General features: G+C 36.1%; 1 long non-coding RNA gene across 1 annotated transcript in view; it reads left to right on the top strand.

Moving 5' to 3' along the window:
* The window catches only part of LOC136291675 (uncharacterized), a 95,296-nt gene extending 72,507 nt beyond the window's left edge, over positions 1-22,789 (top strand). The window contains exons 2-4 of the long non-coding RNA XR_010721660.1: positions 17,109-17,298; positions 17,450-17,550; positions 22,326-22,789. This is a non-coding gene — a long non-coding RNA (uncharacterized lncRNA). The remainder of the gene's footprint in view (positions 1-17,108; positions 17,299-17,449; positions 17,551-22,325) is intronic.
* The last annotated feature ends 3,328 nt before the right edge of the window (positions 22,790-26,117 follow it).

Raw genomic sequence — 26,117 nt, 5'->3', positions numbered from 1 at the left:
CACATTAATACTTATGTTAAGTAACTCATCTCTCACACCAAAAGAATGTGCAAGGAGATCTAGATTATTTTGCTACAGATCTTGAGAATCGAATTTGATTTTTTTATTTCTGCTTTAAAACCCTAAAATGTTCAGTTAACTCCGAACACTTCAGTGAGAGAAAGATTTCTTGTACTTTTCTTGTTCCAGCTGGAAGCAGGAAGAACAAAAGATGCTGGACTCTTCTAGTAAAGATCTGGATCTTCAGTTCCTGTGGGTAGCTAGTTCATCCAAAATGTGATTACTTTAAAGAAAGAGTCCTGTCAGTCTTCAATTTCCCCACTTGGGCAGCTTATGAATTATTCATCTTGCACAGTACATTCAATTTTAATCTTAGTTCAGTGCAGATCCGGAAATGTAAGACTTTTGTATAAAGGGTTAGTAGGTACATGGATCCAAAGATCCTTGAGATGTATTTGAAGGTAGTTCTACAGCTCAAATTGAAGAGAAATTATAGAAAGTATTCAGATTCACCTGTAAGAAAGGAGCAAAAACTCAAATAGCTGGGAGAGCACTTAAAGGAGGAAAACTGAGACTGAAATTACCCCAAACCTTTCATCTATAAACCTAAAATCTTATCCCTCTTTTTTATTAGGTATTTAAATATGTGTTAATTACTATGTTCTGTATGTTTAAGCCAGAAACCGCTGGTAAGGTAGAAGGACACTTGGGGTATTTCTGCAGCCATTGTATTTCAGCACTCTGGACAGAGATTGGGTTCCAGCCCTTGGATGTGCACGGGGTGGACCCAGAAGTAGCAGGTTCAGGCTCTCTTGTGTGTAAGAATAACCGTATTTGTCAAGCAATGCTACTTGAAGATTGCAGTCACTGTTTTCTGAACTCAAAGCAGATAATATCTGTAAGTCGTAGTAAGTTATATCAGCTTCGTCTCAGGTCTGTGTACATCTTCGTGTACCTGCTGGTTAAGATGTGCTAACTACCTGGGAGAAACAGAATCACATAGTATTTTGGGTTGGAAGAGACCCACAAGGATCATGGAGTCCAACGCCTGGTCCTACACAGGACCATCCTTAAGAAGAGTCACACCATGTGCCAAAGAGTGTTTTCCAAACACTTTTTGAACTTGCTCAGGCTTGGTGCTTGGTGAACAGTTCCCTGGGTTCCAGTGTCCAGCCACCCTCTAGGTGAAGAACCTTCTTCTGATATTCACTTAAACCTCCCCTGACACAGCTTCAGGCCATTCATCATTTCCTTGAGTCCTCCCACTGGGCACCAGAAGGCAGAGGTCAGTTTCTGCCCTCTGCTTCTTCTCATGAAGAAGTTGTAGACCACAATGAGGTCTCTCCTCAGTCTCTTCTTCAGGAGTAGTGTGCTAAGGACTAACTAGATCAGTATGGAAAGACTGTAGCTATAAAATGCTCCTGAGTCTGGATCAAGTGCTTGATGGTGTTCAAGAACACAAAGTCTTACTGTAAACTATTTATGGTGGTTTGAAGGTAGACCAGAGTGAGGAATTAATCCCACAAAAATACCTTGTGAGAGATTCCAAGTCAGAGCTTCATAATAAGAAAATATGAAAGTATTATTAAAATAATAACACAATTCAATAGGAAAATTACAGTAGAGGCAATAATACAGAAACACTGGCCTCAATTGACAAATTCAGAATACTGCCTTGTCACCCTGTTGGTCAGTGTGCTGGTAACTGTCTAATTTACAGTTAGTTGGTTACAGTCCTGTTGGAGGGATGGATATGGTCTTGACAACGTGGTGATCCTGTGGAAAGGTCTGGTCTTTCTCTGAAGGTACAGTGGTGGTGGAGGAGTCCTCTGGGTATCCAGTGGTGGCATCGTGGTGTCCCAAGCCCCAGATTATATCCAGGCAGGATTGTCTGGTACCTCCCCCAGAGCGGAGAAGAATGTAATTCTATGAGTCATTCTATGAGACCTTGATGGCCCATTAGCAGAGATGGCCCCCTCAGGGTGGCTTCTGGTTCTCCAGAGGGAGTTATGGTTGAGAGACAGAGAAAATAAAGAAACCCTGCTCTACCCATTTTAACATCTCCTCAGAAGGTGATGTAGACGGTGGTAGAATACATAGTTGGGTTACACCTCTATTGTAACCCAAGATACTATTAAATCAATTCAGAGACTAAACTTTGAGGAATATTGCCTGCCTTGACTTCTCTCATTCTTCTTTATCATACAACTTCCTCCCTTAATCCTGACAAAGACTGTTGTAATCTATCTAAAGAAACAAGAGAATTTTCCATGGAGATGTCCATTGCATTGATGGTAGATTCTTAAGTTTGCTTTAATATATTTTTTATACTGTTGTATAAAGGTGTCCGGTCTAAACTTAGTCAACCATTCAAACAATCTCTTTCCATTCTGAAAATCAATGTTATATCAAATGAAGGTAAGAATAGTATAGGACTCATTATAACTGATCATAAAATTTTTTCAAGTTTGAAATATGCAAGGATCCAAAAATATTCCTTTCTCCTTCTGGCTATAAGAATAATTCCTTTTCTCTAAATGAAATCTCCCCAGAATTATAGCGCTGTCTACTTCCTTAGTGTGTTTTATCTTGAGGAGACAGCTTCTATTTCTGTGCCAGAGATCTGGAATCTGATGTCATCAACTTCAGCTGGGCATTTGTCATACAACTCATTGTACAGCAATAGAATTCATCATATAACAAGCTAGTTGTGCACCAAGGAGGACTTTGAAGCAGATGACCTCCTGAGGTCCCTTCGAACTGAATTTATTCTATGACTCTATTTGTTTCTTCAACTGTTCATGCATGAGGACCCTCTGGAAGATGCTAGCCTTCAACTTCCTTCCACAGCCTTTCTAAGAGCCAGGAGGATAATGTGTCTATTCATGCTGTAATCCAAATGAATTATTAAAAGTGTTTTGTGGTTCTTCTTATGTCCTGGTGTATTTAACTGGTGTCTGTGCCTGACTTGAATTAGGAATCTGCTTTCAACATTAAGTTTCTTTAAGCAGGAATGTACTTTTTCTTTCTGTCTCTTAAGTAATTGCTGATGTCGTCGGATAGGTAACTGTTTTCAGATTGGCTGGGAGAAAGGAAGCCCAGTTTCCATATAAAGGTGATTTTTTAAAAAAAAAATAGTGATTGGGAGAGAGTTTCTGGAAGAGATGTGGCTTTCTTATGAAAAGAGACAATGATGATCAAACTCAGAATCTGAACACATTTCATGGTGTGAAAGTGGTTCTTGGGTATGATCATGATGGAAGGGGAGGTGGAAGGGGAGAAGATGAGAATGATGTAGACTATGAACTTTAAAGAGTCATTCAGGAAGTCTGCGTCTGCTCTTTGATAGAGTCTTTTTTTGTCCATAACTGACAGCCAAAGGAAAATCAAAAAGAAAAAAAGAGAGAAATTGCAAGGGAGTTATTTTGGTTGGTTTCTTCTTCTAACAAAGCTGAAAATCAGTAGGAGTTTTTCTATTAATTTCTGTGAGAAAAGAACTGTCCTAAAGGACTCCTACAAGCACGTTTTTAAACATTTGCGTTGAATGGTAAAAACAGGATCTAAAACTCCACAAATAGTAACTGTCGACTCCGAAGAAGGAATATATCCTAGCAAGACATCTTGTACCGTGTGTGAATCTTCCTATTTCTGGCAATTTTGTCATCTCACCCAGACAAACGGTGGTAATAGCCAAATGTAAGAATAATGACTAATACAAAATCCAAAGTGAGCATCCTCTAGGTTTTCCATATGGCTATAAACAGGATTAGATTCCTTCCAGAAATCTCCAAACTAATTTAAATTTTTCTTGAGCTATAACAAAACACAAAACATTGATTTTTACTGTACAATAAAATCAGCTTAAAGTTTAGGTAAAGAAGTAAAGATTCACATTTCTTTATTTATCTTTTTTAAAGCACTCTAATCCAGGTAATATACTCAGATAAAATCAATAAGGGTAATGCAGAGTTTTGATTAAAATGTTAGCTAAAATATATGATAAATTAAAAAAATATTTTTTCCTGTAGTAGTACACAGTATAGTAACAAAAAGCAAACTTGGTGATTGACATCTTTATGAAGTTTGAAGCAGTTTTGCAAGAGAAGGACAGTGTGAAGGAGCCCTTTTAAGGAGAGTTACTTTTTTATTCAGAACCTCATTTTTCTTATACTCGCAGAAAGCACATGTGACCTGTGAAGTCCCACAAAAGTGGCTGGAGGCTGGGAGGTCAGTCAAAAGAGCACCCCCATTCCTGGGTCTCTGTATATCTATATTTTGTTATGAACTCCTATGGCCACTGTCGCCACACAAATTTTGGTCAGATCTGGTAGAAGGTTTTTATACTCTACACCAGGTTTGTCGAGGCTAGGCAGGTCTGACAAATATGCCTAAGCAAGAAGGAATTTATGCAGTTACGCCCAGTTTCTTTTCTTTGAATAAATGGGGCACTTTAAAATACTAATCTGTTGATCTGAAAACAATCTACTGCACTGTATAATTTTATTAATTTTCTAATTTAATTTCTTGAAGACTTCATGGAACCTTTTTTTGAGGTCTGTAGAGTTATGCAAAGAGCAGCTTCTTGATGCCTGTTTGTTTTATCTTTAGGGTTACATGTTGGTAATTTTGAAAGATAAAAATTTTTAAATGACGTGTTGTTAAATATGTATAGTAAATCATAAGGTTTGGCAGCAGAAAACATTAAATAGGCATTTATTTTTGAATGGCTCAGAGGTGCTTTATGGTAAGAGAATGTCAGGCAAATAAAACAAAAGTTCAAAGGGAGATCTTTCCTTTTAAGAGCTGAAGAAGAGTAAATATCTTAGTAAATCTTAATAGACTTATGGAACTCTCTGATGCTTCTAAAGTTAAGCCATTCTAGGGAACCCCTAAGGATATAGCATTTTCACTGCTTCCACCAGAATTCCTCAGAGCTGCTAATGGCACAGGCTGCATGTTGTGTGGATCACATGAAATTATTCTGATAGTTTTTATTAGAGACTGAGATTATTAGTGTAGTAATATGTGGACTATCTCGGGGGTGAGAGAAGACCCTGTCACCTTTCGTCTCCTGGTCATTGTACACAGACTAAGACCTGGCTTTCTGGCTTGGCCATAACATTATTGTGCTCTCTTTGCTGCCACCGTACTAGTACAGTACTGGATTAGGAGAAAAGGGTATTGAAAAAGAATTTCCACGTAAATCTATCCCACTGCACACCAGACAAAAGGATGAAGTGGTCAGCCAGGAGGTAGAAGATCTGTGTACTGGCTGTTCTCACTGAGAAGCTATGTCCCCTGAAGCTTAAATGGTACAGACTCACTCTCCCCAGCCCCAGTTTAGGAAGGAAGAACTGTGTCTGAGGCATTGTGGTACCTAAAAAAAAATCTTAAATTTTTATATAATTAGAAGAAGGGCTATAAAGACTTCTAAGGTAGAATGTAACCTGTTTGATACCAGCTGCTTATTGCTTTATTCAGTTATTTCACACAAAGCAGACTGAAATGTAAGGATTGTCATTTTTGTGTTTGTGGAAATTTCCTTAGAGAAAGAATTGGAAGTAATAGGAAATAGTTGGTTTAAGTGGAGTAACAAAACTTGCCTCTGCTAAATGCTTGCTTCCATTAACTTGTGTCAATGCATTTTTATGAAATTATTATTGCGAATGGAAAATTCAAATTGTCCTGGTTAAAAGACACAAAGGAGTTTTAGTGGTCACTGTTTCTATTTTTCCAGGAAGTAAAGTGAAGGATGCATTCACCTGAGGAATAAAAGGCAAATTAAAGTTTATGAAGGGATGTGAAAATAGCTGTTCTCAAAATAGTCTGATGCAAGTATCTCTCTCCTTTCTTTACCTGGTAAGGTGCTAAGTGTCATCAGTGTTTATTCACAGACTTTTCTAGATGAACCTAAAGGCTTTGAAAAGTTTCTGAGAAATTTTATTTTCAAATTTTCACTCCCATGAAGAAAAGGATGAAATTGAAGCTTTCTATTTGGTAATTTTTTTTCTAGAACCCATTCATAGCTAGAAAAGCGTAAGGAAGGAATGAAACCAAGTATCTTTGAATCATGTTTTAACTATATTTAATTTAAAACTTTATACACTCAACATGTTTTTATTTTAAATCAATCATGGATAATCGCAGCACTGTTGAGATCTATAGATTTGAAAAAGATGATTTTTTTAAACTATTGATATCACATGGTTGTGTATAAATTTAGTTAATTGATTATTTACTTCATAGCTTTATAGGGTATGCTTTGTTTCTCTTTTCTTGCCTATAATATACAAATAAAAGTACATCACTGTAAATCTCCAGTAAGGATTATTTTATAAAATTTATGATGGATTTAAAGCAATTTAAAACTCTTCCTGACAACATTTTCCAATTTATTTAAGATTTGTAAAACTATTTAGAGAGAAGGATATGCCAGGCAATATAGGCATTAGGATTCTCTTTGTAGTGGGAGATCACAAGGGCTGACTAAAGAGAGCTTAATACTTCAGTTCTATCCATGAGGTGATTAAAAATATGTATCATTACTTTACTGATATAAATGAAGAAAGAGAGATGACCTATTCTCCTAGGTAGGTGGAAATTCTGAAAGACAGCTACAAAGTAGTAAAGCTGACATGATACAGAGACTTTGTTCTGGTGCTTCCTTCACCTGATTTACTGGGTTTGCTATATTTTGGCATAGAGCTCATGAAATGGGCAACACACCTTCTGCAAATAATCTAAGATAATGTGCTGAACTCTTTAAATTTACTGTTCTGGATCTCTGTAAGTCTTTGGAGTGATCTCTATTTCACAGTTTGCAAATTACCTGCTCTGGTCGAGCTAGGGAAGAACTGCTCTCCTAGTTGTTACTCCTCCTGTTAGACTCAATAAGGTATGCTGGGATATGGTAAATTCCACAGCAGTAAGGAAAATGGTTATGCAGCAAGTTGTCCAGTAGACAGCAAGAGAAATGAAAAATAAAAAGCCACATTTTTTTAAATGTTTGGCTGTGTAAATGACCGAGTTGTGCTCGTCCGAATCAATGTCTAAACAGGTTGTTTCCAAGCCATGACTTGTACACTGATGGAGTGATAATGAGGAGAAAGCATTTTAATATGTATAAATAAATATCTAAAATCTAGACCTTTTTTAGACAGAAGGAAAGTGAATAAACATAGATAATTAATGACGTTGATTCATATCCACCACCACCCTCTTTTTGTAATCAAGTCTCCATTTAAGTCTGTTTTTATAGTGTTATGGAAGAAATATATTTGGTGCATAAAGGGTTATAAAGTCTACAGCTATTTCAGTTCTGTCTTAACACTTGGAGCAAGCCAATCAAGATACAGTCTAAAGTATTACTGTCTCTAATGAGTTAAATAAAACACGCAGAACTACATAAAAGGAATTAGAGAAAAGCTTTTTCCTCCTTATTTCAGGATCTACCTACCTCAGGAGTTTAGAAATTTTGCTATAGCATGTCAGTATTTTTCCAGCAGAAAGTTTTAGCATTCTGGTATATTGAAAGCAATACTTCAGACCCCAATTTGTTCTCAGGTAAGAAGATTAATTTATATGCTGATTAATTTTCTGAGTTGGTTGTTTTCCTCCGCCATTGTCATATGTATGACTTGTTAGTAATCAATTTTTCTTTAACCTCTGTACACCAATTCTGATGGTACATGAATCCATTTGTTTGCTTTATGCCCTTCATTTGTTACTGTGATATCTATATTCTGCAATAGAACCAAAACCTTAAAAGTACCTGAATGCTTCTAATTTTTTTCTGTGTTATGAGTGCTGAGCACTTAGCAGAACAAGGCAATTAGGAAATAAATAATCCCTGTTTAAACTGTTCCACTAAATTAACTATGATTAAACAGGGCTTATTTTTTAAACACGTGTCCACATATTCATGGAGGTACAGTCTATTTACTTTACTTGGAGGAGAAATTGATTTAGTAGCCCAGGAATATGAATGTTTCTTTATAGATTGTTTTTCATTTTGCAAGAAACATACTGTTTCTTATATGGTTGGAAGATGAAAATATCAAACCACTGAGAGCATCATGGTTCCCCTCTCTCCTATTAGTTTCCTGCAGTGAATCCAAATTAAAACAGCTAACACAGATGTTAGATTGATTCCCTTTCCTAGTCTAGGTAGTGGAATGAAGGAAAGACCTACATGAACAGAGATCCATCAAAATAAAAGAACCCAAAACTTCTCCATCCTGCTGAGGTATGGGCTTATTTGGTAAGTTGGAGCATGCCACTAGATTTGGAATTCTGTGAAAAACAGGTGGGAAGCCCCCTTTCTGAAGGATAGAGAAAAAGGAAAACTGATGGGATTACATTGATTACAGAAATTGATGTGTGGCTTGGTTTTCTCACTTCTATGTGCCAGGAAATTCTTAAAGAACTTTTCTGAAGTTAAGTACTCCTCATGGCTTACTTGTGCCATTAAGTCTCTGCGTAAAATATTTCATGAGGAATTGCGTAAATATTTTGACTGGTTGTGCCTTTATTTTTGGAGTGCATTGCAAATGACACTTGAATGTACCAGGATGATGCTGTGGCAGCAGAGGCACGTAAAACATTGTTAATATTTTCAATTTTTTTTTTTTTAAATTAATGGATTCAGCAGTAGTAAAGACCCCACCATTATGCAAGCAGACTACAGTAGAATAACACATGCCTAACACAGGCATATTAAGACTGACAACTGTGGCAGAGACATTTTTGTAACATAACTTATAGCACAAAGAGAGACATATAAGGTAACCACTTGTTTTCAAAACTGAAGGGTTATTTTGTACTTTTATCTTTCCTTCTTGGCAACAATGTTGGTGTGGAATTGGAATTTTTTCCAAATAGCCAAGAATGTTGACAAAGATGAGATGCGTAACAAAGGAGAATGTTACGTGGGGCACTGTGCAGTTTTTATCTAAGGTTGTTTCAAACACACAAAGAAAAATGTGATTTAATGAAATTAATATGTGTGTTTGCAAAGTTATATAGAAACAAATGTAAGTGGTAAAGTAGAAGATAATAAATGCATGTGAGTATATTTAAAGATTATAAATGTCCACAATTCATGTCTGATCCAGTGGATCTAGAAACTATATAAAACCTAAAAGTATTCTAACTGCTTTATAATGATCAATATTAGTTTTGAAATCATAGAATGTAAATCTGAACTTCGGTGTAATGCAATGCAATCTTTGCTCAAATGCAACTAGGAAAATCACTCATGAAGAGGTGGTTAGACCTTTCTCATAGCCAGTTGTAAATTTAGATTCAGAATGATCTCTTTTGTTAAACAGGGTATGAATGTTTAACCAAGAAAAGCATTGTGAATTCCTTAGATATTTTTGAATGTATAATTCTTTTAACAATTCTATTAGACGCCTGAGTGATAGAAAATGTGTCAGCTGTGTTCCACTGGCCTCTTTAAAATTTTGAAGCTGATTTTATTCTAAATTTGTCTACAATTGATTTCATATCATTGGTTCACAACAGTGGGGCAGTGGGGCAGAAGAAAATCACAATGCTGCCTCCTCTCTCTGTATGCATAACTTTCTTTGATACTCTAACCATTCCATTACCTTTTGGGTTCTAAAATAAATGGATTTAACTTTTAATTTTATGCAGCTCATAATTTTCTAGACTTAAGACTCTTTTTGTAGCTTCCTTCTGAACCCTTTCTAATTTGTCAGAAACCTTTCTGAATCATGGAGAAATGAATCAGTAGAAGCCTCATTAATGCCAAATGTTGCCATTAAATCATTTCCTACTCCTACTTGATGTTTCCTAGACTTTGCATCCAAGGCCCAAGTTAACTCATTTAGAAGACTGCAGTAAGAACATGCGTGTTTCAGTTAAGTTCTTTGCATTATTCTTGAACTTGTTATTATTTTTCTCTTTTGTCATTTATATTTCAAATAGGAATAAACAATTAAAATAAAATATCTTGCTAAGTAATACGGGAGAGCATTTAAGCACACGTTTATTTTCTTTTTTGACACAGAAGGGATTTATATGTACCCTTAAACTGCATGTTTGTACGTTGTTCTGAATACATAAGAACTACCAGGCTGGATTTTGAGGTCAACTGATTGGTAATTTTATCATAACATTTGCACTTGTGATATAGCACTAAATTATGAATATAAGGCAATTAAAATATAGTGGGGTTTTTTTACCACACAACCAAAGTATTCATGTGATTCTTACAATACATTTTTTGAATTGTCTGCATTTAAAACCTTATCCTTATTTAACTTTCTTAAATGTTGAAAGCACTAGCTGTCTGGTAAAATTTTAATGAAGAAGCAGGAAACAGCATTTTTCTCAGCAGCAGACAGTGTGTGACAATTCTCCATTTAAAATTCTACTCACGTGCTATCAGGCAAATTCACACATCATATTATTCAGCATGACCTTAGTGGATGTTCTCTATATTACTTCTCAAATTTGTTGTCTTTTTGTGGTGTTTGCGTTAGCATCTGTAAAGCAGCACATGCTCATAAACTAGTTTTTCCTTATTTTGAAAAATTTATATTGAAATGCTTTCATTTGCAGAGACCTCATTTTTTCATGACTATTTGAATACTTAAGGTGTTGAAACCTGTGGGTTTAGCCCAGTGCTCAGACAAGGAGAGGAACTTTATTTGACTGAATAAAGGAGGAGAATGAAGTTGTAAACAATAATGGACATTTTGGGAGATGTTTGTGTGCATTTTGTGCCAATAGGGAGGCCAGAATTTGTTTAAAAATAAAATGTTAAAAAAAATCCTCGAATTAAATCTTGAAATGTAAAAAAAGAAATTCTGAAGTATCTCATGTCAAAAATAATTTTTATCAATATGTGGGTGTCATTTGCAAAATGGCAAAGGTTGATGACTGTATCACTTCAGAGAATTAACAAAAGTTCATATATGCAAATACATATTTAGGATATAAGTGGTTCTTTTGCTTTCATTGAAACCCCTTGTTTCCCTTGTTTTGTTGCCTCATTTTTTTTCATTCTCTGTTACACATATAATTCACAAAGCCACTAGACCTAATGAAAAATTTTTAGTGCTTAATAACCTCTAAACAATATTTTTGTTGCGTGCCCTGTCTAAATTTCTCAAGTAAGACTTTTTTTTTTTTTCTTCACTATTTAAGAGGAGAATATGTGATTGAAGGACCAGAGCTCATTTTTGTTTTGTTCAGGGGTCTTTTTTGCTGTAAGCTTGCTCTTTATACAACACCTTTTTCTTTTTCTACCAAAGGAGGGTACCAAATGATGTTCTGGAATTAATTGTGAAGGAAGAAAAACAATAATATACTTTCTAATATAATTAAGGATGGTTAATTCAGGAACCACATGAGTCGTAGTATGCTTTTTCTCAAGTTTTCCTAGTTTCTGTTCAAAAATAGTTTATCAGTACATAGATTTAGGTAGAGAACAATCTATTCTACTTTTTTTCTGAGCCTGCTGATGTGTACAAGCTTATATGACTTTTTCATTGAGTGAGGGTTCTTGGTGACTTTTGACAAAACCAATAGTTTCCTGTTTTTGTTATACAGTTCTCCGTCTGTAAATGTGACAGAAACTTTTTTGCTGACTTTGAGTTGAACTACAGTGTAGTTAATCTGCGCAGTAACAAAGAATTGGGTCTGTTCTAGTGTCCTCTAATATCTGTAGTACAAACAATGTTATTATAATAACGTTATTAATAATTACGGATCATTAATAATCCTTCTTTTAAAACTGGCTTTCAGACTAAATAAAATTAACTTTTTGGTGAATAGTGCCCAAAAAGTAGTGCAAAGCATATGTTAAAACATAGGGATTTGGAAACAGACTTCTACCACCATTTTAAAAGATCATTGTTCTCTTTGTTTCCATGTGTAATCACAAACACTTGAGATAATCTTGCCAGAATTAGGCAGGCACTAGTTTCACCTAGCAGCAGATGCAAATCTACAGTAAAAAAAGAGCGTTCCACTTAGACACAATCTTTAAAATAAATGCTGTTGTCTTTTATTGTAGTAAATAATAATGATGAAACTATTAGAGAACAGTTTCTAACAAATATTAGTCAAGAGCCACTTCCATAAACTCTTACTGACAGGAAGTAATTATACTATTATTTAATTGTTCTTTTTATCCATGATCAGTGTCATGCTTACATGACATATTATTCAATCCTTCTTGCTTACCCTTTAAATTTTTCAGTTTTGTCCCTGATTTCTTACTCTTTTAATACTTTCTTGTCCCTTCAAGAAGAGGTGCAGCTGTGCTCAAACTTAACTTCTTGTCAAATCTGCTCATATGTGTAAAACTGAGAGGGAGTGGCCATTTACACCTTTTGTTCTTCTCTGCTCTCCCTCTTCCCTCACTTCAGTTACTAACTGATTTCTGCAGTGGTAGCTGAGGGAAATATCCCAACACTTACAGCTTCCATTCTTGGAAAAGGGGCAAGTGCCTGTTCATTAAAACAAACAAAAGTAATATGTAATCTGAAGATTATTCTGCAACTGCTAACAGATCAGTACATGCAATTTTATTTAGTGCAAAATAAGTTAAAGTCAATGCTTCTTGAATTGAGGATTTACCTGCTTTGAACATCCTAATCCACATGCAGCACAAATTGAACAGACTATTTTGTAGTAATATATTGCTTACCCTCAAACACTTGAAATAAATGGAAACAATTATTTTGTTCTTTACTGCAAAAGCAAATTAAATGCTAATTAACATTCTACTTCTGTTTTATCTGTCAGGCTGTTTAATCTGTCAGGCTGTTGATCATAGAATATCCAAGGTTCCTTTGATTTTTTTCAACCTGTTGACAAGTGAGAAACATGGCTTTTCATTTTGCTTACTCATTCGCTCTTAAAAAAGAATGTGGGGATTAATTATATTAGAAGCAGAAAAGCCTTTCTCAATAGGCTTCAATTTGATAAAGAAACAATTATTTTATAACACGTGCACATGAATGTAAATGGTGTATCCCGTATTTCCTCCTTGTCTTTGTGTACCACACCTAGAATAGTTCTAAATGATTTTTATTTTGTATGTTAGCACCTTTTCATCTATGTTTTGCTTTAAAGTCTTCCTGAATAGTCCAGCCAGCCATCCCTTAATATGTATTTCTTCTTTTACAGGTCCTAGATAAATGGTAAATTGCCTATTGTTATCTTCATTCAAGAATTTGCAGGTCTGTCTCATTATACTTCTGGAGGCTTATCTTGTTGCTCCTAGTTTGTGTGTGAATGCCACCACATAAATCACCTTGTTTCTTAATATACAGGAGAGAGAGAGAGATGTGAACTTAGCATACAGGAGACCGAGAAATGTAGTGGTAGCATATTGAAAAAGTATAAAGACACCGTGGTGACTTCCTGCATCTCTGAAATTCTGAGATAGGTTGTATTCTTAGCACTGCTATGGCATCAACAGAAATAATTCTTTTTTTAATCTGAATACTGTGTAACAGATTCTTTGCAAGTACAACAGAGACTGTTTTAGAGGCAGGGAGATGTATGTTGGTCTGGGAACCTAAGATTACTTGGAAGCCTCAGAGTTTTATTTGTGGATACCTGAAGTACTAAATATTGACAAATACTCAGGGAAAATTCTGTAATACAAATAAGATTTCTAGTTATAGTTTTACAAGTCTTTAATTTTGACTGCTAAAGAAGACCTATGTAACTTGTAATAGAGGCTGAAATCCACTTCAGATGTCTGTTAGCACAGAAAATGTACCTCCTATAGCTCGTAGTCATGAACAATCTCCTGTAATGTATTCTGGTTAAATTATTGAGTGAAAGAATTATTTCTTTCACTGCTCTCTCAACGTTGTCTTTTCAGGTTGAAAATATATGTGCTTGTTTCAAAATTCTGTGAATGTGGAGGCTTAGAAGTCTTCAAGTCTTTATACTCCCGTAGTTCTGTTTTATGATGAGTTTTCTTTGTTTTTTTTTTTTTTTTTTTTTTTTTTTTTTTTTTTTTTTAATTTCAGAAAACTATTTGCATTTTTAAAAATCCATGAATGTTAGAATAATGGAAAGAATAGATCCTGAAAGAAAAGTGACCCCCCAAATATTTTAAGTTGCAAAGCAAATATGGTGTGTTTTTTCCTATTTTGCATCTCTCACCTGTTGGAGCCTAGGCTTTGGAATCTGGTTGAAGTCTGCCATTCCATCATTTCACACAGAATGCTAACATAGGTGTGAAGTGAAAGAATGCTTTAAAGTGATGTCTATATGACAGTTGTGAATATGTTTCTGAATTTATAAAAATGATGCTCTTTATGAAATGGTTGGGATTGTGTATATATATATACACACACACACACTTACAGTATTACTTGAACATGGCAAAAAGAAGGAATGTTAAGTTTGTGCTGCTGTGGCTAGGGAAATGCAAACTTAAAATTGCAAGTACCAGGAAGCTTAATATGAAATCTGAGCTAATTTTTTGGAAATATATGTAATGTATTTCAGACTAACTAAATAAAAGTGAAATATTTTTCTGTGTGCATTGACATAGCATGATTTAAGTGAGATTTAGTAACTTAGAATGTGTGTTTGTGGTTTCCTAGTACTAGTAGGTAGCTTTTTCCTAGCACCTGGATAGCATAGAGACGGAGAGAGAACCTTCAGCCTATCAAATGACCAAATGAAACACAAAATCTCTTCTAACAGTACCTGGGGCTTTTTTTTACATTCCCAAGAAATGCATGCTCAACAAGCAACAGATGTAGATTATATCATCCAACAGAAAGCTGATTGAGACTGAGTGTTAAGACATTTTTTGTTTCCTGGTCTGTTATGCATCTCATTTTTTAGATGATAGGGGATACCTAGAGTTTTGCAGACTTTTGAAATACAATATTATAAATACATTTATAGCAACTTTAAATTTTCTCTATTTTTTCCTGAAAATTGACCTTTCTTATCTCCTGGTAATGAAAACATTCCAGATACTCAAGAAATTATGGAATGTGTAGGTGCTTTTCATTTGGGGAGCTGTCATAAATTTCATGGTCAGAAAGTCTGCATGATATAATCAAATATATTTTGATGGTTAAAATTGGCTTAGATGCTTTAATCCTATAGGACAGAAGTCCTGCTTCAGGTATCTAAATAGAGAGAATTTTTTGACAACACTAAAGAAAGGGTTTCACAGCTTTTTAATTCCATCAAAACTGTGTCTGATGATGTATTTTTCTTTTGCCTTGACTTTAATTACACCATGTTTCTTTCCCTTTTCTTCCTAGTGTTCATTATGATCATATGGAAGTGTTCAACAGCTTATTATGCAATTAATACTATAAAATAAACACCAGAAAATAAGTATAAGTACTCTTTATCCCTAAAGGGTTAGTGGTGAGTTAACTGCGGCAGTTGTCTAATTGCAGCAATACAGAGAACACCAGCTTTATTATTTTTCTTCCATTTAAATAAAACCTCAATTTGGAAGTAGAGAACATTCAACTTGACCACTTCTTGAACAAACAACAGCAAAAAAGGGCTGGGGACACGAAAAAAGGATGCCAATATAGTTAGAAATACAGAATTTATGAAGAAATGTGTTCTGAGATGGGAATCTCTGGGAATTTTTGAGCAGGTTGGATGTAAAGTTGTAAAAGGACAATGTGAGATAAAAAGGGGAACTAAGTGTAACTCTGATGGTTGTATTATAACAGAGAGATCCAAGTAGTTGTAGGTGAGAGCAGATGAAGCAGAGTAGGTTAGGCAATGAAATGCTACCTAGGGCTGTTTCTAGAAGCAGAATTGGTAGAACTGAGCTCTGCAGCAGCCAGGTAATGATCAATAAGACTGAGAAATCATTTTGTGATTTGTTGTAATTATGAACCAAAAAAAAAATAAATCCAAGATGAGACTGATTTCACTATGAGATCTCCAGTTAACTGTGAAGTCAGTGACAATGCAAATCTTGTGCTAAAATACCTTCTTGTTAAAAGCAAGGTTATTGAAGGGTTTCCTTAAGAAAAAAGAGATGGAGAAAAAGGGAAAATAAGTTACATGCCTATAGGTAAAGAATACATGGTTTAAAGAATAGTATTTTTGTTAGACTGTGCTGACCTCTTACCCTCCGAAAGAATTAATGTATCATGGAGGTTAGTAATTGCTAAATAAGTTGGAGGAAGTTTCTAATCCTGAAGTATTTCTAGATAATTAATCCGGTGTTGTGTGTATGTTCTATTAAGAATCGAGACATGTCTAGCTCAGACATTTGAGCCAAGAACACAAACAAAAACACTCAGCATTCCCAGGGCACAGTGACTAATACTTCCAGTGAGATCTCAGCATTCCCTTTATAGATCAGGTGTTAATGTACATTGACATTCCTACTTGCAGCACTGAAAATTAATATCAATATGGTGGGCTAAATAAAGTCTTACTCTGAAGTAGCAAATACTTTTGGGATAAAGGACAAGGTTTTAAAAACCTTTCTGCTCATGTTGAGTCAAAGTCTTTGATGCTAAAAATAAGAGTTTAAAAGCCTTCACAAGATTGCAGATTGTTTATACCTGTATGGATATGCTCAAGTGAAACGGATCATCATGCTGGGGTAGCTGAATTACAACAATGGACCCGTGGACAATAAGTTTTATTATCATTTTTTCTCATATTTGAGACTTTGTGTATAGTGTGTTCTTGTGTACTGTCTCTCCTAAACATCAATGATATTCTACATCTCCAAGTTTCTAAAGAGTAGATGATTGCAGCATCTCTAAGTAGGCTAAATGTCATTACTGACTTCCATCTTTTCATTTGAACACTACTTTAAAATTTTATTTTATTGCAGTAGTAGACAGACTCCCCTTCTTTTTGTCTCTTCTATTGTTTCACCCTCACTATTTCCCTTGGCACCTTCATATGTGTGTAAATTACATGACCAGACTAGAATTTTATATTTCTCATGAAGGTGTAGAGGAGCTCTACAGTGAGGTTTTCTGTTTTCATTCATGGGGACGGCTCCTTTATCAATTCCCAAATCAAATTCTCTTTGAAATAAGCTTCTCTCCCTCTGCCTGGAATTTCAAAATCTCTAGACACTTGTTTGCTCTTGCTTTCAGGTTTCCTCGTCTGTTGAAGATATGAACACCTTCTCCTGATGTTGGCTTGGATTTTCATACATTCAATGAATATTCACGCTTCCAATATTTTTCTGTTCAGGACTTTAACCTCTTCCAGCGGCCCTTGTTTCTTTCATTTTTTTATTTATCTGAAGTTTGTGGAATTCTCCCTCATGACTACATTTTCAAGGCAAGTATAGTATTACTCTGAATCACTGTCGCTCTGCAGTTATGCTTCTTGTTTTCTGCTGTTTTCCTTTAAATTCTCTGAAATTATTCACATAAAATCTGAGCTGCAAGTAGATAAATGATCAGTTTATTATTGTTATATTTTCTTTTAGTTCTTGATGTCCCTAAACACATTCTTCATAAATCCACACACATGGTAACATTCCGAGCCCTGATATGTCTTAGATGGCTACTGTTACGTTGCATATCTAAGGTAAGGTTATGTAAATCACAGGTAAAGGGCTTTCCCTTTACCCAGAAACTGGCATTTATGACTTTTGTAAATATAAGAGAATTAAGAATTCTGGGGCATGTTTTCTGTTTGTATATACAGGTAGTTTAGTTTTAAGCAGTAGTTTTGGAGGTTTTACTTGAATAAGTGCCTGTGGTGGTGCCTCGCCCCCCTCCAGGCCACGCTGTGATCTGAGAAATGTTTGTTAGGCCTCAGCCTTGAGGAACAACACATGAGCTGAGCTCCTCTGGAGATTTTTGGAAACACTCTCTGTTCCCAAGACTAGCGCTGTCTAAAGAGTTCCTGCTTTTTTTTTTTTTTTTTTTTTTTTAACAAAGAGCTTTGGAAACTGATTTTGCTTGCCTGAAAAACAACCCATGTGGAATAATATTTTTGATATCAAATGTATAAAGAAAGTTACCAACCCAAATTGGGAGCAGGGCGGAGTATTATGACCAAAGCTCACTCTCTTGTGGCCCCATAAGCAGCAGTTCCTAAGAGGGACCCTTTGAGCCCCCTGGAACACAACTGGCTGAGATCACACCTCCCTCCAAGACCCTGTCAGAGTCAGCCAAATCCAACTTTTGCTGCAGTTGGAGAACCACTGACAAATGCCAGTGACAGGTTCTGATACCTCAAGGATCAACCCTTCACCTGTTGAGAGGATGCAAAAGCATCTGATGTGAGCATTGCCCTGAATTCGAGATGAATTTTTCACGGGCGTATATCTTGCATATACTCTTTAGATCTGTGTGCATGCCACTGTGAATATGCTATAGCAAAGGCACTACAAATGTTGCTTTTCTGCATGCTCTTCATGACTGGAGCATGGCTATCAATGGCTACAGGCTGTTCAGAAGGGACAGGAGAGGAAGAGAGATTGCCCTCTACATCAAGACAAGCATTAAGCCTGAAGAGGTAACCCTGAAGAACGGCCATGAGCAGGAAGAAAGCCTGTGGTTAAAAATCAGAGACGGGCAGAAAGGCAACTTTGTGTTTGGGGTCTACTACAACCCACTGACCAAGGGCAGCCTGTTGGTGAAGCCTTCCTGCTCCAGCTACAAGAAGCATCCTGCTTGCAGACCTGTGCCCTGCTTGGGGGCATCAGCCCCCCAGAAATCTCCTGGAAAGGTAGCATGGCAAGCTGTAGGCGATCCAGGAAACTTCTGGGAGGTGTGGGGGGATAACTTCTGAAGCCAGATGATGGCTCTAACAGAGGGAATGCAACACTAGGTTTGATGGTCACCAGCATAAGTGAGCTAATCAGGGATGTCAAGGAGGTAACCTAGCTTGCAGTGATCATGCATTGGGGGAGTTTGCAGTCTTGAGGAATACAGGTCAGGTAAGGTGTAAAGGCAGGCTCCTGAAATTTAGGAAGGCAGACTTCAAGCTCTTCAGGGAGATTGTCAGTGGGATTCCCTGGGAGACTGTCCTTGGGTAAAAGGGAGCTGAACAGAGCTGGTGGATCTTTAAAGCCTTCCATAGAGTGCAAGAGCTAGCAATTCCTAGGAGCACGAAATTGGACAAACAAGGCAAGAAGGTGTGGTTGAGTAGGGAAATGCTGGTCAAACTAAAGGGCGAGAAGCAAATCCACAAGCAGTGGAAACTAGGACAGGCGACCTGGGAAGAATGTAGAGAAGTATGATTGTGTAGGGAGGAGGTGAGGAAGGCCAAGGCAAAACTGGAACTGAACCTGCAAGGGATGCAAAGAATAACAGGAAGGGCTTCTGCAGGAATGTTAATTAGAAAATAATGATCCTGTGATAGAGTGCTGGTGAAGAGATAACAATGGATGTCCAAAAGGCTGAGGTACTTAACAACATTTTACATCAGTCTTCAATGGCAACCTCTCTTCCCACACCTCTTGAGTGGGTGGACAGCAGATGGGGACTGGGAGAGCAAAGGCCTTCACACTGTAAGTGGAGATCAGGGATCTTCACGTGACCACCTAAGGAACCTGAACGTGCACAAGTTTATGGGAAGCAGCGAGATGCATCCCAGGCTCCTGAAGGAATTTACTGATGTAGTTGCGAAGCCACCCTCCATAATAAATACTTGAAAACTTATGGCAATCAGGGGATGCCTTCACACAGACAATTTTTTGGGGTTTTAGATTGATTGTTTTTAGTTTGCTTTTTCTCTGTGTGCTTTAACCATCTATAAGTTGTAGGCTAAACTTTGCCAATAAACTTTGTCATACCTTCACTTTTGTATTAAATCTGCTTTTGGTGAGACCTTTGGTGGTATTTCTTTAAGCAACCTTAAAACATCCATTTGCAACACAGCCCATGTCTGGATGTGTTTGGATGAGATATCTTTTTTTCCAATGCTTTTTGTCTACAGAACTCTAAACATTTTAGGCAAGAGTGCAGGGAGGTCTTAAGAAATTTCATATGCAAACTAGTGTACATTTGTTTTCTCTACTATACTCTATATAGACACTTCCTGCATTGCCAGGTTTCATGGTTTCCATAAAAAATGAGAAATGACTGAGTTATGGCAGGTGTGTGATGACTGATGGTGGTTGGTGAGATGAATTTGGAAGGTTTTTTGATTTCTCATCTGTCCAGATGTGAAGACGTGAGTACGCAGGTTATAGCAACTGACTTTGCATTGCAACAACTTTTTCCCCACTGGCCTGGCCTTTTGGGCCGGTGTTAATGTAGCTGACAGACTTGTAATGGAGCACTTTTGCACCTAAATGATAGCAACTGACAACTTTATTAATCTGGGAAATCTACTGAATTTTTGTTGATGTCTTAAGTGCTGTGACAATTTACATGAGCTGTTTATATTGCCTTTCTGAGTGTTATTCCTTAGCACACCCCCAAAACACACAGATTTGGTCATTCACTTCTATTTGCATTTCACTTTCATTCTTCTCTAAGGTTTTCTTCATAACCTTTTTATTTTTAAATTTTTTTTTTATTATTTTTTTTTTTTTTACTTTTTGGATCCATGACGCATTCTGTCTCTTCAGTGTTTCTTTTTTCTTTTTTCTTTTTTTTTCTTTTTTTTTTTTTTTTCTTAATGAACTAAATAAAAGTTGTTACAAGAACTTCAGAATAAATACAAAAGGAAATATATTTATTTTGGTGCACACTCTCGTTTAAGTGCGCTGTTGGAAAGGAAAGGGCCTTCTCCCTAGTTCCTCTCCCTCGTGTACTCACTCGTGCCCTCTCAACAAGGAATTCCAAGGGATAAATCTTTTCCACATATACTGTGTTTACAGCAGCAAAGAGAAACAAAGCATGACTCATCGACCAATTAGTGCCTGAAATGGCCCAAGGGTATGTCGTGGGCCACTTACCTGTCCAGGAAGCTTCACAGGTAACCTTTTAAAGGAATTGCTTGGAAGTGCAGACACAAGTCTCCATTTATTAGGGAAAATCTCGAAGTTTGTTTTTTTTTCCCTTCCTGAAGTATTGTCTTCTGTTACTTGTACCCAGTTAAAGCAGTGTGTTTTGAGCTACCCGTACCTTTTTTGCCAACAAGTATTAAAAATAAATCTTGTTAACCTGCTTCTGATTTCAGTGACAGCAGCTTAAATCAGTTTGTGCCAGCTAAAGTTGATAGACCTCCTTCTTCTTTCACTTTTGTCAATTTTAAAGAAGAAATGCCTGTTTGTCCTATTTTCCCCTCTAACATGGGTATAAGGCTAAAAGAACTATGCTGAGGGAAATGCTAAAAAAGTTCGAGAAAAACTAAAGGTTTCCTTGCTCTTGTGCTCTTCCTTTATAAGTGGGTAAAGTTCGAGAAAAACTAAAGGTTTCCTTGCTCTTGAGCTCTTTCTTTAGAAGTAGGTAATAGAAGGAGAGGCTGCTGTGTTATTTGAACCAATGTGTTGTGTTCTGACTCATCTAAACCACTATGTGTACTGGCAAATTATCTTAATTTTTATGCAAGGTAGAAAAAAATCCACAAGCTCATATTAAGAAAAGCATTAATTATAGTCAACAGAATTTGTTAATTTTGTAAATGTTGTTTTATGCATCTAATTCTAACAAATTAATATGTACCAGCTTTCCTTGTGGATTTGTCTCTTTACATGTTTGTTTTTTACGAAATGTTATATGAAAGGGACAGTTTGACACAAAAATGTAAAATAGTTTTAAATACACATCACTCGGTTAAACTTTCATTTATTTCCTTCCTCATGGCTTTTTGTTTCAAGGAGCTGACTTGAAATTTTTGTCTTTGGAACCAGATTATTTGTAAGTACCTTGGACTCAATAATAAACTAAAAGCAGTTTATATGTCTCTATTTGTTTACATATTTGCATTTTGCAAAGCCATGTTGGGTCCTCATGCCACACAATAAAAGATCTCTTTTTTAATCCAACTACTTATCCTGAATGTCCTTAGCATTCACTGGCCTGTCCTATGGAAAGGAGAAAACATTAACTAATGTGTGTAGAGCCCAGATGCTTTTATTTTTATTCTTGAGGGAGTTCACATAATAGCAAATCCATGTACTCGTCAAAGCTCTCAGGGGTGTATAAAGTGATATTTGTGTTGCTCTTTGACATTGTAGCCTGTGCAGTGGAATTACTTGTTTGGGTTACATCAGGACTGACGTTACACTGTGTTCCTATGGACATTATCTTCTTTTTCCCCAACAAAGACCAGCCTATCCAGTGTGTGTGTTCTGTGGGATGCCGTGTGGGGAGGAGCAGCAAATTCCATCAATTTAAGGTAGTTTTTTTATTTACTTCACTTTTTTTTTTTTTTTTTTTTTTTTTTTTTTTTTTTTTAAGTGATTATCCACAAGAATGAAACCATTACTGTGGAGGAGCTTCCAGAGGAAAACAAGGTGTTCAGTTTGAGAAGACAATGACTGAGAGGTGAACGTGATTGAAACAGGAATTTTGTGGGTATCTATTTGAAGAATGGGATTATCCAAAAAAAAAAAAAAGGAAAAAAAAACATTTGGAGAGCAGGAAATAAAATACTTTTTAAAAAACAGTGTGTTTATTTAGCCAGAATAATACTTTAGAGTAATAGTGACAGGACTGCAATGTCAAAATAATTTTGCTTTCCTCTCATGGATGTCTTGAAATGTCTTCTGCCTGTTTTATATTAGAAGTCAACTTTAATAGGAGTCCAAAGTCTCTGATTTTCTTGGGTGGAATGTGGTCTACAAAGTCAAAAAGTTTACTATGATTTGAAGCTACAAAGTAATTTATACTAATAAACTTAGGAATTTCTCAGTAAGCTTGGAAACATGATTTTAATCATCAAAATTTTTTTAGAACATTTACCTAAGCTTTGATGCTCCTTTTTTCTTCCTTTTTTTTTTTCCTGCAATTGTCAAAGAAGGTTTGTTTTTTTCTCCTTTATCACTTGTGAGAAAATGCTTTCCATTTTCATCATCATCGTGGGAAAATGGTACCATTTTTGGCCACTAGCAACAATGGACAAGATAGGAAGGAAAATGTTTTTCCTTTGGTGCCATAAGGAGACAGGTGACCAAGCAGATCTCTCTTTATACAAAAGTCTGTAACCTCAAATGAGGTACAGAGATGATATGACCCTTCTACCAAGTATGTTTGCCTCCTACTCAGCGCGTGAGCCCTGGCAAGTCTGGTGAATATGTTAAAAGGGTACACATTCAAATTTATATAAATTATTGCTTTCGTTGGTTTCACCTATACAGACAGAATTCAAAATTACGCTGTGTGCAGCCTACTAAACTAGAGACCTGGTTCTCTTTCACCATGTAGAAGTTCCCCAGGGGTTGGGGTAATCATGGACTCAAGCATCTCTAGTAGGAAAGGGTCTTATCTGCTTAAATTCTTTATGCTTTGTGATAACAGAACCAATACCAACAGAGCAAATACATTTAAACAAAGGAAAAGAGAGTGGAATCAAAGCCTATACCTCTATTTCCAAATCATTTAGTTGCATATAAACAAGCAGCTTATTCAGTATTTCTCGATTTGTTATTCTTGTCAATAATCTGTACTTTGTGCCAGGTAATAGATCCATTTTAAATGGCATTGTCTTCTTTTTTTATAATAGCTCTTTCTGTCAGAATACTTCCCCCACCCCCTCAGCCTCACAGACAGTGATTTGATGCTCCTTAATATAAGCAAGTTTGTGTTATGATGCTTTATTCATCTTCCATTCATTTGTGGAACACTGTCATAATTTTTGTCTGCTTTAATAATAATGTGGTCTGCACCTTTAAAACATGCTTGCATCTGTCTATTTATATCAGTCCAAAGCAGTGTTTCAAGGAATTGTAAAGATGACGTGCTTCACATTCTCTCCACCACACTCTCTCATGGGAGAGGAAACTGTGTGGATCATCTTGGTATGCCGGAAAAAAATCAGGCTCCACAACGTCAGCCTTGCAATGTGAAAGCCTTGGGGATGAACACTGTTGGGCTGTCCCATAGAAACGTTATCATAACTGCTTAACCTGAATTCTGGATTTCTTGGCAGTTCCTACCTATCATTGCCCAGACAAGCAAATAAGCATCTCAAAAATTACCTGTGGATCTTAACATAGCTGAAATAGAATGTAGATAAATTTATAATATATACCATGTGAAAATTTAGAAAAGTAAGTACAGTAACTGATGTGAGAGCCTTGTACTTGAATGGAAAATAATGCTTGGTGTATTCATGATACCACTTGTCCGATTTACAACGTTCAGACAATATCTGTACTCAGCTGCTCTACCTAAAGCATATTGCTATTCCCAGAGAGCCTATCTGCTTAAACTATTAACACCTTAAAGCGTTTACAGTTCAGCAAGCATCCCAGAAAGAAAAATGCCAACAAGGAACTGCAAAAATGCAGCTTTTCTTTTTCCCAAAAGTGTAACCTCGCTGGTACAGCGAGGGTAACAGCAGCTCCAGCTCCTTCTCTGGATGTGTCACAGTGCCATCTAGTGAGTCTTGCCCAGACAGGGAACAAAAATCCAGCATATTTCGTTCCATCACCGTTCGAGCCATTATTCACTATTTCCTCTATTTACTATTCCCCTATTTGGAAACTTCACTACTGTGCGTTTCTTGTATTCTCTAGTTACTATCTTTCCTACAAACACTTGTCCCTGAGCATTATATGTGCTTTTTTAGGGTTCTAATAAGAGGCGAGGATTTGTACTATTTTAGAGCTGTTTTTGGCTCTTTGCCTTTGAAGAAGAGTGTGTTGGTTTTGGCTTACCTTGGTGAGATTTGCTCTTATATTTATTTTTGAAGTGAGGGAGATGTAGTTGTGCCAATAGGTGCTCTTTCCCCAAAAGCTAAGCAAACGCGCATTTTAAGCAAGTATCTCTTTTTGAAGTGTGTTTCTTCCCTCTTTCAAACTGAGAAAAAACAAAATTACTTGAGTGGGATGAGTGATGGGTAAAAAATGTCGTGAATCCATACAGCACCTTATAAAAGAACTTTTAAGAAAAAGTTAAGATCAATGTGTAGAAACATACAGTCACCAGCAGATTTTGTAGTAGAGCAGAATGGCTGTCACAAATAAGATGCTCCATACACATGTTGTGTTTCCTTAAAAACTAGCTATTATTAGACAGGTCGAATAAGCATTTACAGGGTATAGTGCTTCATGTTACTCGATAGGAAAAGAAAAAAAGACTTTACTATGATATCACAAATTATGATTTTGAAGTTCTCAGTTTATTTCCACATATATTGGATATTTTCTGAAATCAGAGGGTTGCAGTAAATATCAATACTGATCATAAAAATAGATTATAGGTTTTCTCACTAGATAGCTGGAAATCATACTGGGAAACCCAAGAGTCTTTGGACAGGCTGTTATTCATTCAGTGTTCTCTCAAACTGTTACCTGTCAGTGTTGGGATGATATGAGCAAATGCACACAGGCAGAAATGCTAACTTTATTTTAGCAATATGCATTTTCTCAGAAGTCTCCATATTTCAGGAGTATTTTGGCTTCTTGACATGTGTTTGTAGCATAGAAAATGTTTCAGTAGTTAACAGACCAGTCACTTTTGTACTAGATTGAAGTTCTAAAAAAAAGTGATGTCCAGTTTGTGAGAATTATGGGTATAAAAATATCAGAGGCTTCATGACAAATGCTAAAGTAAGAAGACATTTCCCTTTTTTTTAAAATGCAAGTGGCTAAAATAGAGGAACAGATGTGTTATTCTTGAGATTGCCACTTAAATCTGAGGAAACTTGGAACAATAATTTAAAGATGCTATCATGAAGTGATTTGTTAATGAGAGACATTATAAGAGAGAGTTACATATATATATATATATATATATATATATATATATATATATATATATATATAATTTTTATAACAACACTGAGATTGAACTAACCAGGAGAATTTTTTTATTATTTGAATCTACTGATATCTGTTCAAAAAGTTATGTGACAAATTTCACAGCAAAAAACTTTTTCCCAGAGATTAAACCCAGACAAGTGGTATTTAAGAGCCAACTAGGAACTCGATGTGCCTCGCTACCAGGTTGCAGAAGTAAGAAGTAAGGGCCCCTGAAGTTTCCAAATGTTTGTCTTACTTTTTCATGGTGAAATTTAATTGATTTCCC

Source organism: Chamaea fasciata, unplaced genomic scaffold, assembly GCF_029207755.1.
Source record: "Chamaea fasciata isolate MVZ Bird 193981 ecotype frontalis unplaced genomic scaffold, bChaFas1.0.hap1 SCAF_7, whole genome shotgun sequence".
NCBI classification, from domain to species: Eukaryota; Metazoa; Chordata; class Aves; order Passeriformes; family Sylviidae; genus Chamaea; species Chamaea fasciata.
Note: the sequence above shows the minus strand (reverse complement) of the source record. Positions and strands in the feature narration are given on the sequence as shown.